Here is a 14,337-nt window from a genome sequence, read left to right on the forward strand (position 1 = left end):
TGAAAGGAGGCCAACTCAGGAATAATGTCAGGAAGTATTTTTTCACTGAGAGGATGGTAGATACCTGGAATACCCTCCCAAGGGAGGTGGTGGAGATGCAAACGGTAACAGAATTCAAAAATGCATTGGATAAACAAAAAAGAATCCACAGAAGCTTAGTGAAGATTAGGTAGCTGCACTGGTAATTGGGAAACAAAGCCAGTACTGGGCAGTCTTCTACGGTCTATGCCCTGATCATGGCTGAATAAACTTGGATGGGTTTTCAGGGCTTTGACGATAACTCTGAAATTTTAGAACAAGGACAGTGCCAGCCACACTTCTATGGTCTATGCCCTGAAAATGGCAAAGACAAATGAAGATCAGCTATACATATGAAGTACCACATACCATATGAGTTTATCTTGTTGGGTAGACTGGATGGACCATACAGATCTTTATCTGCCGTCATCTACTATGTTACTATGATGTAGGCACAGAGGGGTGATTATAGGCACATGAGAGGGAATGGGGACACAGAAGGGTGATAATATAGATGCAGAGGTGGGTGCTCAACATGGTGGGAGGATAGGAGCAAAGACACAGGAGAAATGCTGGAGAGGGTGGGTAGCAACACAGAGGGAAGATGAATGGTGGACATGGAGAGAGAAGACATGTCAAACAGACAAAGAGACCCTGGCAAGAGAGTTAAGAGAAGATAGAGGAAAGCAGAAACCAGAAACTAGGACCAACACAATTAAAAAATATATAATGACCAGACAACAAAGGTAGAAAAAGGAATTTCATTTTCTATTTATTGATTAGAATATGTCCGTTTTTGGAATGTACATCTGCCACAGCTGGCTTTAGTTATGGCCGGGGATTGTGAAAAATATCTCCAGCATTGCAGTAGTAAATCTCCAGCTTTGCGGTGTACCACCATTGGCAACTCTGCTTGCATGCGGTAGGTGCATTGTGTGGGGTCTGTGTGTGTAAGGAAGGGGCTTTGAATCAGGTTGTTTTCTGGAATTGACAGCCATGTCCAAATTGTCAGCCACCTAAAACCTAGCACAAATCAAAGGATAGAGTACATGGAAAACCAACTGTTGGACCATCTAGGGATATGTTAAATACTGGGTCATGCCTTTTACCAACTGTTTTTAGATATTTATAATGATAAAGCATCCAAAATTAGTCACTTGATAATTTTATAAATATGCAGGCTTCATGGATCAGAGATACTAGGAGAAGTCTCTGTTGCAGTTGGTCCCATGTAACATATACTGTTGCTAGTCTTAGCAGAACTGAAGTGGCAATGCCAGTAATTGGGAAGCAAAACCAGTGCTGGGCAGATTTTTACGGTCTGTGCCCTGATCGTGACTATAGATTTGGATGGGCTGGAGTGTAAATTTTAAGGGGCTTCAATGTTAGCTTCAGTACCTATAGTACAAGAACAATGCTGGGCAGACTTCTGTGCCCTGAGAATGGCAAGGACAAATCAAACTCGGGTATACATATAAGGTATCGCATACCATGTAAAATGAGTTTATCTTGTTGGGCAGACTGGGTGGACCGTACAGGTCTTTATCTGCTATTATTTACTATGTTAGGATGGCTGACGAAAACTAATGTAAAGATCTCCCTCCCCCCCCCCCCCCCCCTCACCAAAATCAGTATATAGTAAAAACAAATACCGGTTTCAAATGTAAATCACTGCTGGAGGCGTAAAGAGAAACAAAGACTGTCTTCAGCATAATTTTTATTTCACAGATGGATGTAGGCTTGCAGGACAAGGAGAGGCTTCTTCACTTCTGGGTTAGATTCCCCTCTCCCTCCTCCATGGATTATATATTTGCTACAATTAGAAGGTAACAAGTCCGTGAAAGTAAAACCAGAACCGGCTTAGTCTCCCTGAGTGACTCTCTCAGATGGCAGCCCTGGTATAGCGTCGTCCTACATCGGATGTGCAATGTGGAGGAGTGGCTTAACCCTTCATTGCCTCAGGTACAAACTTAAATTGTGAGCCCTCCTGGGACAGAGAAATATCCAGAGTACCTGAATATAACTCACCTTGAGCTACTAGCAAAATCTAAATAAATAAATAAATACAATCATACAGCGCAGCCTGTGTCTGCTATCCTGAGAGCCAACTTTTCGAAATGATTTAGGGTGCCAAACTCAATTTGTATTACCTCTCCTCCCCCTCGGCCACACATGAGGAGTTTGTTCAATATCGGGGTAGTGTCGTGACCCAATAGCTGGCACTACCAGGCAATGCCTAACCTGAAGTCCCCAGCAACACGCTGAGCAGTAATCAAATCTCACTACACTACTGCAGGGAGCAGAAAACAGCTGAGCAGGAAGTGACCGCAACAGTGCAGCGACGGCGGCTGCTTTATAGCAAGGGCAGGACGGGGACAGAGGGGCTGTACGGACACTCGAACACACCAGCTAGTAAGTTTTAAACTGCTCTTTTTTTTTTCTCCACAGCACTGATTCCATTAGGACAGGGAAATGTGAACTTCCTGCAGTGCAGGCATAGGTTTATGTTACCGTGCGCTACGCATCACGGTCTCGCGAGAGTCAGCTCTCAGCTGTGCTCTCTGATCTGGCCCAATGTCCGGCTGCTTGTTATGATGCACGCCTGCTGCTGTTCCGATTTACCAAGGCTTGTCAAAGTCCCTAAATGACTGCTAAATTGTTTTTCAAAATCTGAAAGAAAAATAAACAAGCAAGCCAAGCAGCTGGTCTGTGATGTAATGCTTTCCCAGCTTCCCAGCTTTCATAGCAACGATTTTTTTGCTGCGAGGCAGTCATGCTTTAAGAAAGGACGAACTGGATTTTATTGTGGAAAGGGTGTCTTGTTGGGCATGCATTTGTACCTCAGAGATCAGCACAGCCTTTTTTGTAGGTTGTTACGGATTATATAACGAATAAAATGCAAAGAAAACGGTTCACAAATTAATTTAACCTGGCAATAAGTGGGTTGACCGGAGTGTTGAGCAGGAGAGGGAAGAATAGATGGGATTATGGATGGAGAAGCACAAATAAAGGATTATAATAAAAACTAATAGCCAGAAAAGAAAAACAACACATATATTAAGATAATTATTTCTCTTGTTTAAAAAGTTTTGACTGGTGCCCCAAGTTTTAATACATGGTAATGGTTATATTTAACTGCATTTCTACATTAGGACCATGTGTATGATGTTATACCCTCCACAGACAAAAAGAAGCCAGTGAAAAAAACCTCATATGCTATGCTTTTTTTAGCATGTGACTTTGTAAAATTTTACCGAACATACTATGCAATAACTTTCACTCTTAGAAGTATGGCCTCTGTATTCATGTGTCATCTTAGTATGAAAAGTTTCGAACACAGATTAATGTAGAAACAGAGAAGTACATATAAGTACATAAGTAGTGCCACACTGGGAAAAGACCAAGGGTCCATCGAGCCCAGTATCCTATCCATGACAGCGGCCAATCCGGGCCAAGGGCACCTGGCAAGCTTCCCAAACGTACAAACATTCTATACATGTTATTCCTGGAATTGTGGATTTTTTCCCAAGTCCATTTAGTAGCGGTTTATGGACTTGTCCTTTAGGAAACCGTCTAACCCCTTTTTAAACTCTGCCAAGCTAACCACCTTCACCACGTTCTCCGGCAACGAATTCCAGAGATTAATTACGCGTTGGGTGAAGAAAAAGTTTCTCCGATTTGTTTTAAATTTACTACACTGTATTTTCATTGCATGCCCCCTAGTCTTAGTATTTTTGGAAAGCGTGAAAAGACGCTTCACATCCACCTGTTCCACTCCACTCATTATTTTATATACCTCTATCATGTCTCCCCTCAGCCGTCTCTTCTCCAAGCTGAAAAACCCTAGCCTCCTTAGTCTTTCTTCATAGGGAAGTCGTCCCATCCCCGCTATCATTTTAGTCGCCCTTCGCTGCACCTTTTCCAATTCCACTATATCTTTCTTGAGATGCAGCGACTAGAATTGAACACAATACTCAAGGTGCGGTCACACCATGGAGCGATATACCGGCATTATAACATCCTCACACCTGTTTTCCATACCTTTCCTAATAATACCCAACATTCTATTCGCTTTCCTAGCCGCAGCAGCACACTGAGCAGAAGATTTCTGTGTATTATCGACAATGACACCCAGATCCCTTTCTTGGTCCATAACTCCTAACGTGGAACCTTGCATGACGTAGCTATAATTCGGGTTCTTTTTTCCTACATGCATCACCTCGCACTTGCTCACATTAAACGTCATCTGCCATCTAGCCGCCCAGTCTCCCATTCTCGTAAGGTCCTTCTGTAATTTTTCACAATCCTGTCGCGAGTTAACGACTTTGAATAACTTTGTGTCATCAGCAAATTTAATTACCTCGCTAGTTACTCCCATCTCTAAATCATTTATAAATATATTAAAAAGCAGCGGTCCTAGCACAGACCCCTGAGGAACCCCACTAACTAGCCTTGTCCATTGGGAATACTGCCCATTTAACCCCATTCTCTGTTTCTTATTCTTCAACCAGTTTTTAATCCACAATAGGACTTTTCCTCCTATCCCATGACCCTCCAATTTCCTCTGTAGCCTTTCATGAGGTACCTTGTCAAACGCCTTTTGAAAATCCAGATATACAATATCAACCGGATCTGAGACTTTAGTCATTTCCCAAAGACAGTCACATATCAGAATACACCCGTGGCATAGCCATGGAGGGCCTTGGAAACTGAGCACCACATTTAATATCACTTTTATGTATTTAGAGGTTTATATATTATTTAAGTTTTATTTTATTTTATGATTCATACATATACAATCTCTTCATATGTTATTGTTAGTGGTGTTTCTACTAGACATCTGCTCAGAGTATTTTTGATTATTGGAGGGCTTAATGAAAAGGGTTAAGGGACGTTACTGGTCCCTGGGGCTCTTGAGAATGGAATTCTTTGGGACACGGGAACACTTGAAGCACAGTACTCCTTAATGCTAAAAGAAATTGAAGTCACATTAGTGGATTCTCCTAAGTTGTGCTGCTCCACGAAGGAAGGTGTCTCATCACAGCTTGTATACAAACTGCAGAGTTCAATGATTAGGTAAAAAGATAACACAAGACCCTGGAGTTTGGCTCCCACCCAGAGGTTTTGTTTTCCAGGGTGGCAGCATGAAGGGAAACAATAAAAAGCTGTTGTATTTGAAGCAGAACAATAGATACCAGCAGTCACCCAAACCTAAAAAAATCATCAGCATGTACTGTAGTCTGCAGGGATGGTAGTCAATTCATACAGTAAGGAAAATGTATGGGGGAGGTAAAAGGTAAAGGTGTCCACACTGTTTGGGCATTTTTACTTGTTTCCAAAAAGGAGAACGATCAGGGTGCAAGAAAAATACCCAAGGAGCTTTCATTTTGAAAGCAGTTTTGCATATTTTCTGTGGGCTGGTGGATATTTATGCAGCTACACTGGACTTGCTGATCTCTGCCAGTCAGTTTTTCCTGGGTTGCTAGTGCGCCTCACCTTTTCTCCATACCCTCCCCTCCACTAGGTCTTCTGCTATTGCTGCTGTTTCTCCCACCTTCCTCTCCCCCCCCCCCCCCCCCCACGACTCCACCACTGTCACTTCACTGCTGATACAAGGCCTTTCTTCCACAGTCCTGCTCCTCTGACATTTTGGCAGAAGGGGTGTGTTGCACAGTGCTAGAGCCATGGCCTAGCATTGTGGTAAGCATGGTGTTCCCCAAATGTTGATGCCCTCCTGCCACACAGTTTACCTGGTTTACCATGTTTCACTAACTCAGGGTTTCCCTTTGAAAATATGCTTTCAGGTCTGCAAAAATTGCCAAGCTATATTCATATCGAAGTGTATTATTTTACTACATGTTATCATCACTAGCCTTTTTTTATTTTCTCTTACCATGATGCTTGATCACACATGTCAGCAGCAAAATCCAGTGCTAAGGAATTAATCCCTGCTGCTTTAACCCACAAAATTGCCTTATATATATTTTTTTTCTTTTTTTTTTTCTCAAGCCAGAACATGGTTTTGCATCTGGTCATGTCTCTAATCCCCTTCTAGGATCCTGCACTGTGATATTCAGTCAGAAAGATCTTGCTAATAGGAGTGCACCATTTGATAAACCTGGCCTTAAATTAGCAGAAATTGTTTTTCAAAGTTTTTTTTTTAATTTTTTTTTTAGTGTTTTTAAAGTGTGCTCTTTACTGTGTTAAAATGTGGCTGTCTGGGTGTTTGAAATGAAAGGGTCTTGTTCTGTATGTGATCTATGCTTATTTGCTATATGGCTCTGATTTGCTTTTAACCTGCAGAGGGAGACATTTTACCATTTTATTTAATTCTGTGTGGAGTCTATCTATGCTTTATTGAGTAGCTAAGAATTCAGCATGTACAGTGAAATGACTCAATAATCAAATAAGGCTTAAGCACTGGAAAGTTAATTTACCCCCAGTTGAATAGTGGCCAGATTCCATGTATTTTGTAAATAGCCCTGGCTGTAAAAGGGGATTTTAAGTCACTATTTCTGATGTTTTGGAAGAAGCAAAAAGGTATTCAGGTGGACGTGAAAAACAAGTCATTTGGGTTGTAAATATGGTAGCTTCAGCAGAATTTCCAGCTCTGGATTGTATGTCACTACCGGGGGGGGGGGGGGGGGGGTCTCTCTGAGGTTTTAATTTCTTTGTAGTGCATTAAGTTTTCCTTAGGTGGGGGACCCAATGCAGAAAGCCTTGTGGTAGAGCCAGTCCTGTGTGTGTGGCTCTGTCGCAAAATTAGCAATCCAAAAATACTGCTATATGCTATCAGCAATGAGCATGCAAATTACAGCAATAAGTTTTCCTGTGAGTGATTGATTGGCTCAGGTACGGATAGGAAGGGGTGCATTTACAAAAACACACAAGAAACTGTGGGCAAAAGCATGCATGGTATTTTATATCTCCCCCCCCCCCCCCGAACTGTTGCCTTGACCCCTGAAAAACATTCCTGATGTCTAGTGGCACCCTTCCCTTCCATCACCCACCCTTGACCCGACTGGACTTAACACAAAGCTCTTAGTGTGTAGTGGGGACCCCCAGCCCCCCCCCCCCTTTGGACAGGAGTGATGCCCACTCACTCCTGCCTCTATCTCCATCATTTGAAATGGCAGTGTCTGGTCCCATTGCAGTGCATCCTGGTCAAAGTCATTCCACTATATAAGGGAAATATGGCAGACTGATCCCACCCGGTTCATCCCAGGATGCACTGGGCAGGATTGGGTGCTGCCATTTTGAAGATGATGGTGCAGAGGCAGGAGCAAGTGGGCATCACTCCTGTCTCTTGGGGGGGTGGCTGGGTCAAGGGTTTCTGTTAGACACCAGGGACTTTTTTTGTCAAGTCTATTTATTTTATTTTTATTTATCTATAATATTTCTCACAACTAAGTGGGTAACAAAAAGCGTAGTATAAGCAACATAAAATAATGAATAAATATCACAACAACAAAGCAGTAAACCTCTCTAACCATCTGCCCTCATATTGCCTGTCCATCAAGTATATACTAGTGCAAACAAATGAGTTTTCAACTTCCTTTTGAATACGTCAAAAGATGACAAATCTAATTGGGTCAGGGGGTTGGGGGAGAGGGTGGAAGGAAAGGGTGCTCTAGACATCAGGGTTTTTATTTTAAGTAGTGGGAAGGAGTTAGATTGGGGATGCCACTAGACATCCGGCGATGTTATTTTTTTTAAGTTGGGGGGAAGGGAGAGGCATCAGGTCTGGTCAGGGGAGGCCTCAGTGCAGAAAGCTAAAGGGGCAGGGGAATCTGATTGGGCTATACTGCCTAGACCTGGAAAAGAAATTCTGGCAGCAACTGCATGTTGAGGGCCACTGTTTCATTTTCTGCATTTCCATGGTATATTTAATTACCTCATTTGAATGCAGTGTGTGGCCATGTACACTACACGAGTTAAACTCACACTCCGTCCTATTACTGCATTGCTTTGCCAGTAACATGCACATATACCCCATGGTATGGAGGGCTCATCAGACAAGATAAGGGAGCAACGGTGAGATGTGTACCTGGGAGCATTTTTTTGAAGTCCACAGCAGTGCCCACTAAGGTGCCCCATTTCTCTCCTGGGATGACTGGGGGACTAGTCTACTAAAAATGCTGGCTCCTCCTACATCCCAATGGCTTGCTTTTCTACGTTTTTCACTTGTATGTTATTTTTTTGAAAATGGCCTGAGAAGATAAACGCACAGAGCACAAAACCTAGTTACCAACAGTATTTTGGGGGGAAAAAAATAGACGTTTTGCTTTCTCAAAAATGGTTACATTTGCTATTCAGATTTGGGACGTTTAGCTCAAAATGTCCAAAGCACAACTTAGATGTCATATTGAAAATCCCCCCCCCCCATATCCTATGATGTATTTAGTTTTGGAAGATACACTGTTTCATGTTTTATTATACATTTTCAAGTTTTTTTCATTTGAATTGTATATATTTTTTAGACTCCTGAGGCAGGTACTTTTGCCGAAACAAAGTGCCGTGTCAAGTCGACTAGTAACTATTTTATGAATAAATCCTGTGTATGGCATTCTTTGACTCCCTCATGTCCTTGGATTTATCTTGTTGTCTACACTACCACTTCGTCTTCCCTGCCTCTAGTGAAACCATGTTGCCTCGAATCCTGTACTCCAGTGGTTCCCAAACATATTTGGTTTACAGCTTCATTAATGTCCAAGTAATTTTTCACAGCACCCCCCTTCCCCCACAGGCTGTGCCCCCCCCCCCCCCCCCCGCCACACAAGTCATGCCTACACAGGTCTCACCCCACCCTCCCAGTAGCATGGAGTCCTATCTTTTCTGGCTTCTGCTGCCTGAGCATCTCGCTTCCCCTTCGACTCCACTGATAGCCAGGCCTTCTCTTCGCAGGGGTGCCGCAGAAGGAGAATCACAATGGGTGTGCTGGAGCTGGCTCTCAAGAGCTGGTTGTAAATTTTTAATGAATTGTGCGAGACAATTGTTCAGCCAGCCCAGCGGTGCTCGTGCAGCAAGAGCAGTAGGAAGTGAACGCTGTACAGCAGGGTCACTTCCTCTTCCGCACTGACTAGACCCGACTGCTTATGTAAACCATGGATAATGTGTACAGTGCTGCTTACATCAGTAGTAGTTTCGCGATATTGCCACTGTCGTGGGAACTCATGGCAGCTGTTTTCAGTACGAAGAGAGAAGACTGCATGGACAGGAGCGTAGGAGAATCGCTCCTGCCTCAGCTGACCACTGGACCACCAAGGAAGTAAGGAAAAGATTTATTTGGTGGGTCCAAGAGCGGACACAGCCTGGCATGAGAAGAATGCTAGAGGCTGTCGATGAAAGGATAGGATCCATGGTGGCACGCCTGTGAACTTGTTGCTTTCATTTGCAGAAGTTTAGTTATATTTTGCGGAGCGAGTTTTGGGCTGGAAGGGGACCATTTTAAGCCAGTTTTAGCTAGGAGGCGATAGAGTTGCTTGTGTACCTGGAAACAGCAGCACATCGTTAGCTTTGCAGTTATTGGTGGAATGTGATCAGGCACGCGTTTTCTTCCTTTACTAGGTTACTTCAAACTTCCATTTTTTTTAAAACTGGTAGGCCGCCTGGTTCATAGTTGGTTATGTATCGTTTTGTGAGCAGCTTCAGGGTTTGGGCTTATGGAGTAATAAACATTGCAGTTTTGTTTTTCGTTATTTCCGCAGTTACGTTGGAGAATAGGAGTCAGGTAGAAAGTGTTGGGTTATTTTGGAGATGTTAATTGGCTACTGGCAGTTTTTTCTCCTTAACAGAATGTTGCTTTAGAAAGCGGAAGAATGGTGTGAATAGGGAACATGTGCACTTGGGTTTCTTTTTCCTCTTGAAAGCTTAATTTTTACTTGTGGTTTCATACTTCAAGGAATCCTGGCTTTTAAGTTACTGTAAATAAATGTAATATTCTATAACAATCTCTGGTATGAATTTGGTTCTGCAATGATTGTAATCATATGAAATATCAAGGTTTATGATGTATTTTTCAGAATATAAGATTTTGCTGATACCAACAAACCTACATATAGACTAAAGGCTTACAAATATTGATCATGGTATCTAATATAATAAAACTCACCCTCAACGTTCTGAGGACAACGTTCTGAAGTCACTCAGACTCCCAGAACAGTTCGTAAGTTCATGGTGGTGAAGCCACTGACCATGACTCGCTGCCCCACCCTCGCGTCAAACGTAATGACGTCGAGGGCGGAAAACCAAAAGAAAAATGAAAGAAGGGACCGCATTCAGGCAGGGAGAGGAGTAGGGAAACACACTCCGCGTGTTTCCCTACTCCTCCCCCTGCCTAGGAAACACTGGGCAACAACCTCACAAACCACCCGAAGCCCAGCACACAGAATGACCGAGGTCCAAAACCACCCCCCACCGCGCCACCCCCCTCGCGCACCGCCCCACCAAAACAACCAACAAAGCTCATCAGAAGAAAAGAAGCCCAGCCTACAAAATGATGGAGGTGCAACACCCACCCCCCGAGCCGCCCCCCCCCAAAGCCACCCACCGTCGTGTTGCTTTGCTGGCAGGGGACATGAAACCCCGCCAGCACAAGTCCTGTCTTCAGACTCCGGCGTGAACTTCAGCATTTACTAGTCAATGCAGGCAGGGCTTCTGTGCGTCTGACGTCATGCACGTGCAGGACATCCGACGCACAGTACCCCGCCCAGCAAAGGCTAGCAATGCCGAAGATCAAGTGGAGTCAGCAGACAATAAAGGACTTCTGCTGGCGGGATTTTGGGTCCCCTGCCAGCAAAACTACGTAACGCAATGGTGGGTGGGATGGCAGTGGGGGGGGGGGGGGCATCGCGGTGGGTGGGATGGCGGCGGGGGGGGGGAACATCGCGTGGAGGAGGCAGTGACGGCAAAAAACTAACAAACCCCTGCAATCTGGCAGCGCTACCTTCCCTCATCTTCAAAGCACAGCTTCCAAAAACCCCTGCCTCCCCACACACACTCACTCACTCATCTGGCAGCAGTTCCTGAACCCCACAACCAAAGTACATAAGTACATAAGTAGTGCCATACTGGGAAAGACCAAAGGTCCATCTAGCCCAGCATCCTGTCACCGACAGTGGCCAATCCAGGTCAAGGGCACCTGGCACGCTCCCCAAACGTAAAAACATTCCAGACAAGTTATACCTAAAAATGCGGAATTTTTCCAAGTCCATTTAATAGCGGTCTATGGACTTGTCCTTTAGGAATCTATCTAACCCCTTTTTAAACTCCGTCAAGCTAACCGCCCGTACACGTTCTCCGGCAACGAATTCCAGAGTCTAATTACACGTTGGGTGAAGAAAAATTTTCTCCGATTCGTTTTAAATTTACCACACTGTAGCTTCAACTCATGCCCTCTAGTCCTAGTATTTTGGATAGCGTGAACAGTCGCTTCACATCCACCCGATCCATTCCACTCATTATTTTATACACTTCTATCATATCTCCCCTCAGCCGTCTCTTCCAAGCTGAAAAGCCCTAGCCTTCTCAGCCTCTCTTCGTAGGAAAGTCGTCCCATCCCCACTATCATTTCGTCGCCCTTCGCTGTACCTTTTCCAATTCTACTATATCTTTTTTGAGATACGGAGACCAGTACTGAACACAATACTCCAGGTGCGGTCGCACCATGGAGCGATACAACGGCATTATAACATCCGCACACCTGGACTCCATACCCTTCCTAATAACACCCAACATTCTATTCGCTTTCCTAGCCGCAGCAGCACACTGAGCAGAAGGTTTCAGCGTATCATCGACGACGACACCCAGATCCCTTTCTTGATCCGTAACTCCTAACGCAAACAAACACACACACTTACTCACTCTCATTTGGCCACACTTCCTAAACCCCCCCCCCCACCACACACACACACACACACACACACTCACTCTCTCATCTGGCAGCGCTTCCTGAAACCCTGCCCCCCCCCACACACACTCACTCATCTGGCAAACCCCTCTCCTCCCCACCACACACACACTCACTCTCTCATCTGGCAGCGCTTCCTGAAACCCTGCCCCCCCACACACACTCACTCATCTGACAGCGGTTCCTGAACCCCCCCCCCTCCCCCCCCCCACACTCTGTCTCATATGGCAGCGCTTCCAGAAAACCCGTACACACACATATACACTCACTCACTCTCATTTGGCAGTGCTTCCTGAAACCCCTGCCACAACCACACACAGTCACTCACTAATCTGGCAGCCGTTCCTGACCCCCCCCCCCCACACACACACACACACACTTACTCACTCACTCTCATTTGGCCACACTTCCAGAACCACCCCACCACCACCACCACACACACATACACACACTCTCTCATCTGGCAGCGCTTCCTGACTCCTCCCCCCCCCCCCCCCCCCCCCCCACACACACACAAACTCACTCTCATCTGCAAACGCTTGATAAACACACGCACTCACTCATCTGGCAACGCTTCCAGACCCCACACACACCCCTCTTCTTCCAAGCTGAACCACCCAACACAACCAACACACCCCTCCAACATACACACTCTCTCACTCAAAATCTCATCTGCCTTCGCTTCCTGAACCCCCCCTCCACCCCCCCCCCCCCCCCACACTCACTCTGTCTCATCTGGCAGCGCTTCCTGAAACCCCTGCCACCCCCACACACAGTCACTCACTAATCTGGCAGCCGTTTCTGAACCCCCCCCCCCCCACACACATACACACACATACTTACTCACTCTCATTTGGCCCCGCTTCCTGAACCCCTCCCCCCCCCCACACACACACACACAAACACTCACTCTCTCATCTGCCAGTGCTTCCTGAACCCACACCACAAATACAAACACTCACTCTCATCTGGCAATGCTTGAAAAACCGCCCCCCGCCCATACACATTCACTCACTCATCTGGCAGTGCTTCCTGAACCACCCACACCCCTCTTCTTCCAAGCTGAACCCCCCAACACACCTCCCACACCCCAACCCCATACACACACACGCACTCTATCTGTCATCTGGCAGCGCTTCCTGAACCCCCCTACCCCTCTACCCCCCCTACCCCCCCCCCCAAACACACTCACTCTCTCTCAGTCATCTGGCAGCGCTTCCTGAAACACCATACACACACACTCACTCTCTCTCTCATCTGGCAGTGCTTCCTGAACCCCCTGCCCCCCCCCCCCCACACACTCACTCACAATGTCATCTGGCATTGCTTCCTGAACCCCCCCCCCCCACACACACACACACACACTCACTCTCTCACTCTCATCTGGCAACGCTTCCTGAACACACCACACCCCTCTTCTTCCAAGCTGAACCCCTCCAACACATCCCCCCACACCCCCCCCCCCACACACACACTCTCTCTCTCCCCCTCCTCCAGCACACCAATTGCTTAGGTGTAGTGGCGGCAATCTCAGACACCAGAGAGAGAGGGGGGCCTGACACCATAGAGAGAAAGGGAGGGAGGTATCTCTGTCACACACACACACACTCTCTCTCTCTCTCACACTCTCTCTCTCTCACAGACAATGTCTTTCTGTCTCCCACTCTCACACACTCTATGTCTCACAGTGTATCACATTCACTCTCTATGTGTCACACAGTCACTTACACACTCGCTTGGTCTCATACACTCAGTGTCACAGAGAATCAATGTCTCACACACACTCTCTCGCATACACTGTATCTGTGAGAAACACACTCTCTCTCTCTCTATCACACTGTGTCTCACATATGCAATTGCACACACTCTCATTCTCACACACACACTCTGTCACAGACACACTCACACCCAGACTCACTCTCTCTCTCTCACACACACACACACACACACTCTCACTTTCACTCTCTCTCTCACACACAGTCACTCTCACATACACTCTCCAAAACATACACACTATGAGGAAAACCTTGCTAGCGCCTGTTTCATTTGTGTCAGAAACGGGCCTTTTTTTTACTAGTGTGTTAATATTTTATAGCCTGTTGGGTAGTTCCATTCTGTTTTGTGAAATGTATTGTAGTAGAGGTTGACTAACTAACTGAAAATACTGGAATTCTTTTTCTTTAAGTAGAAATCTAATTTTAAGGAGCAGAGTTCCAGCATCAATGAGTTTGTCAAACCTCTGCTGTTCTTGTTTTTTGTACTGTGCACCTTGTGCAGGAATTAACTTTTATTATTTTAATATATTTTTTCAATGGAAATCCAGGAGTACATTAAAAAATTCCTGATCTAGTGGGGAAAACAATAATGGTGCAGTTTTAGCATTTTGTTGAGTATATTGCAATATGACTTTG

General features: G+C 45.4%; 1 protein-coding gene across 3 annotated transcripts in view; it reads left to right on the forward strand.

Annotated features, from left to right (window-relative positions):
• The first annotated feature begins 2,264 nt into the window (after nt 1–2,264).
• LOC115460163 (cytochrome c oxidase assembly factor 1 homolog) overlaps nt 2,265–14,337 on the forward strand; it is a 159,580-nt gene continuing 147,507 nt past the window's right edge. For all 3 annotated transcript variants that reach the window (XM_030190001.1, XM_030190004.1, XM_030190003.1), the window contains exon 1: nt 2,265–2,430. The gene's annotated coding sequence lies outside the window, so the exon portion shown is untranslated. The remainder of the gene's footprint in view (nt 2,431–14,337) is intronic.

This window comes from Microcaecilia unicolor, chromosome 1 (genome assembly GCF_901765095.1).
Source record: "Microcaecilia unicolor chromosome 1, aMicUni1.1, whole genome shotgun sequence".
In the NCBI taxonomy this organism is placed as follows: Eukaryota; Metazoa; Chordata; class Amphibia; order Gymnophiona; family Siphonopidae; genus Microcaecilia; species Microcaecilia unicolor.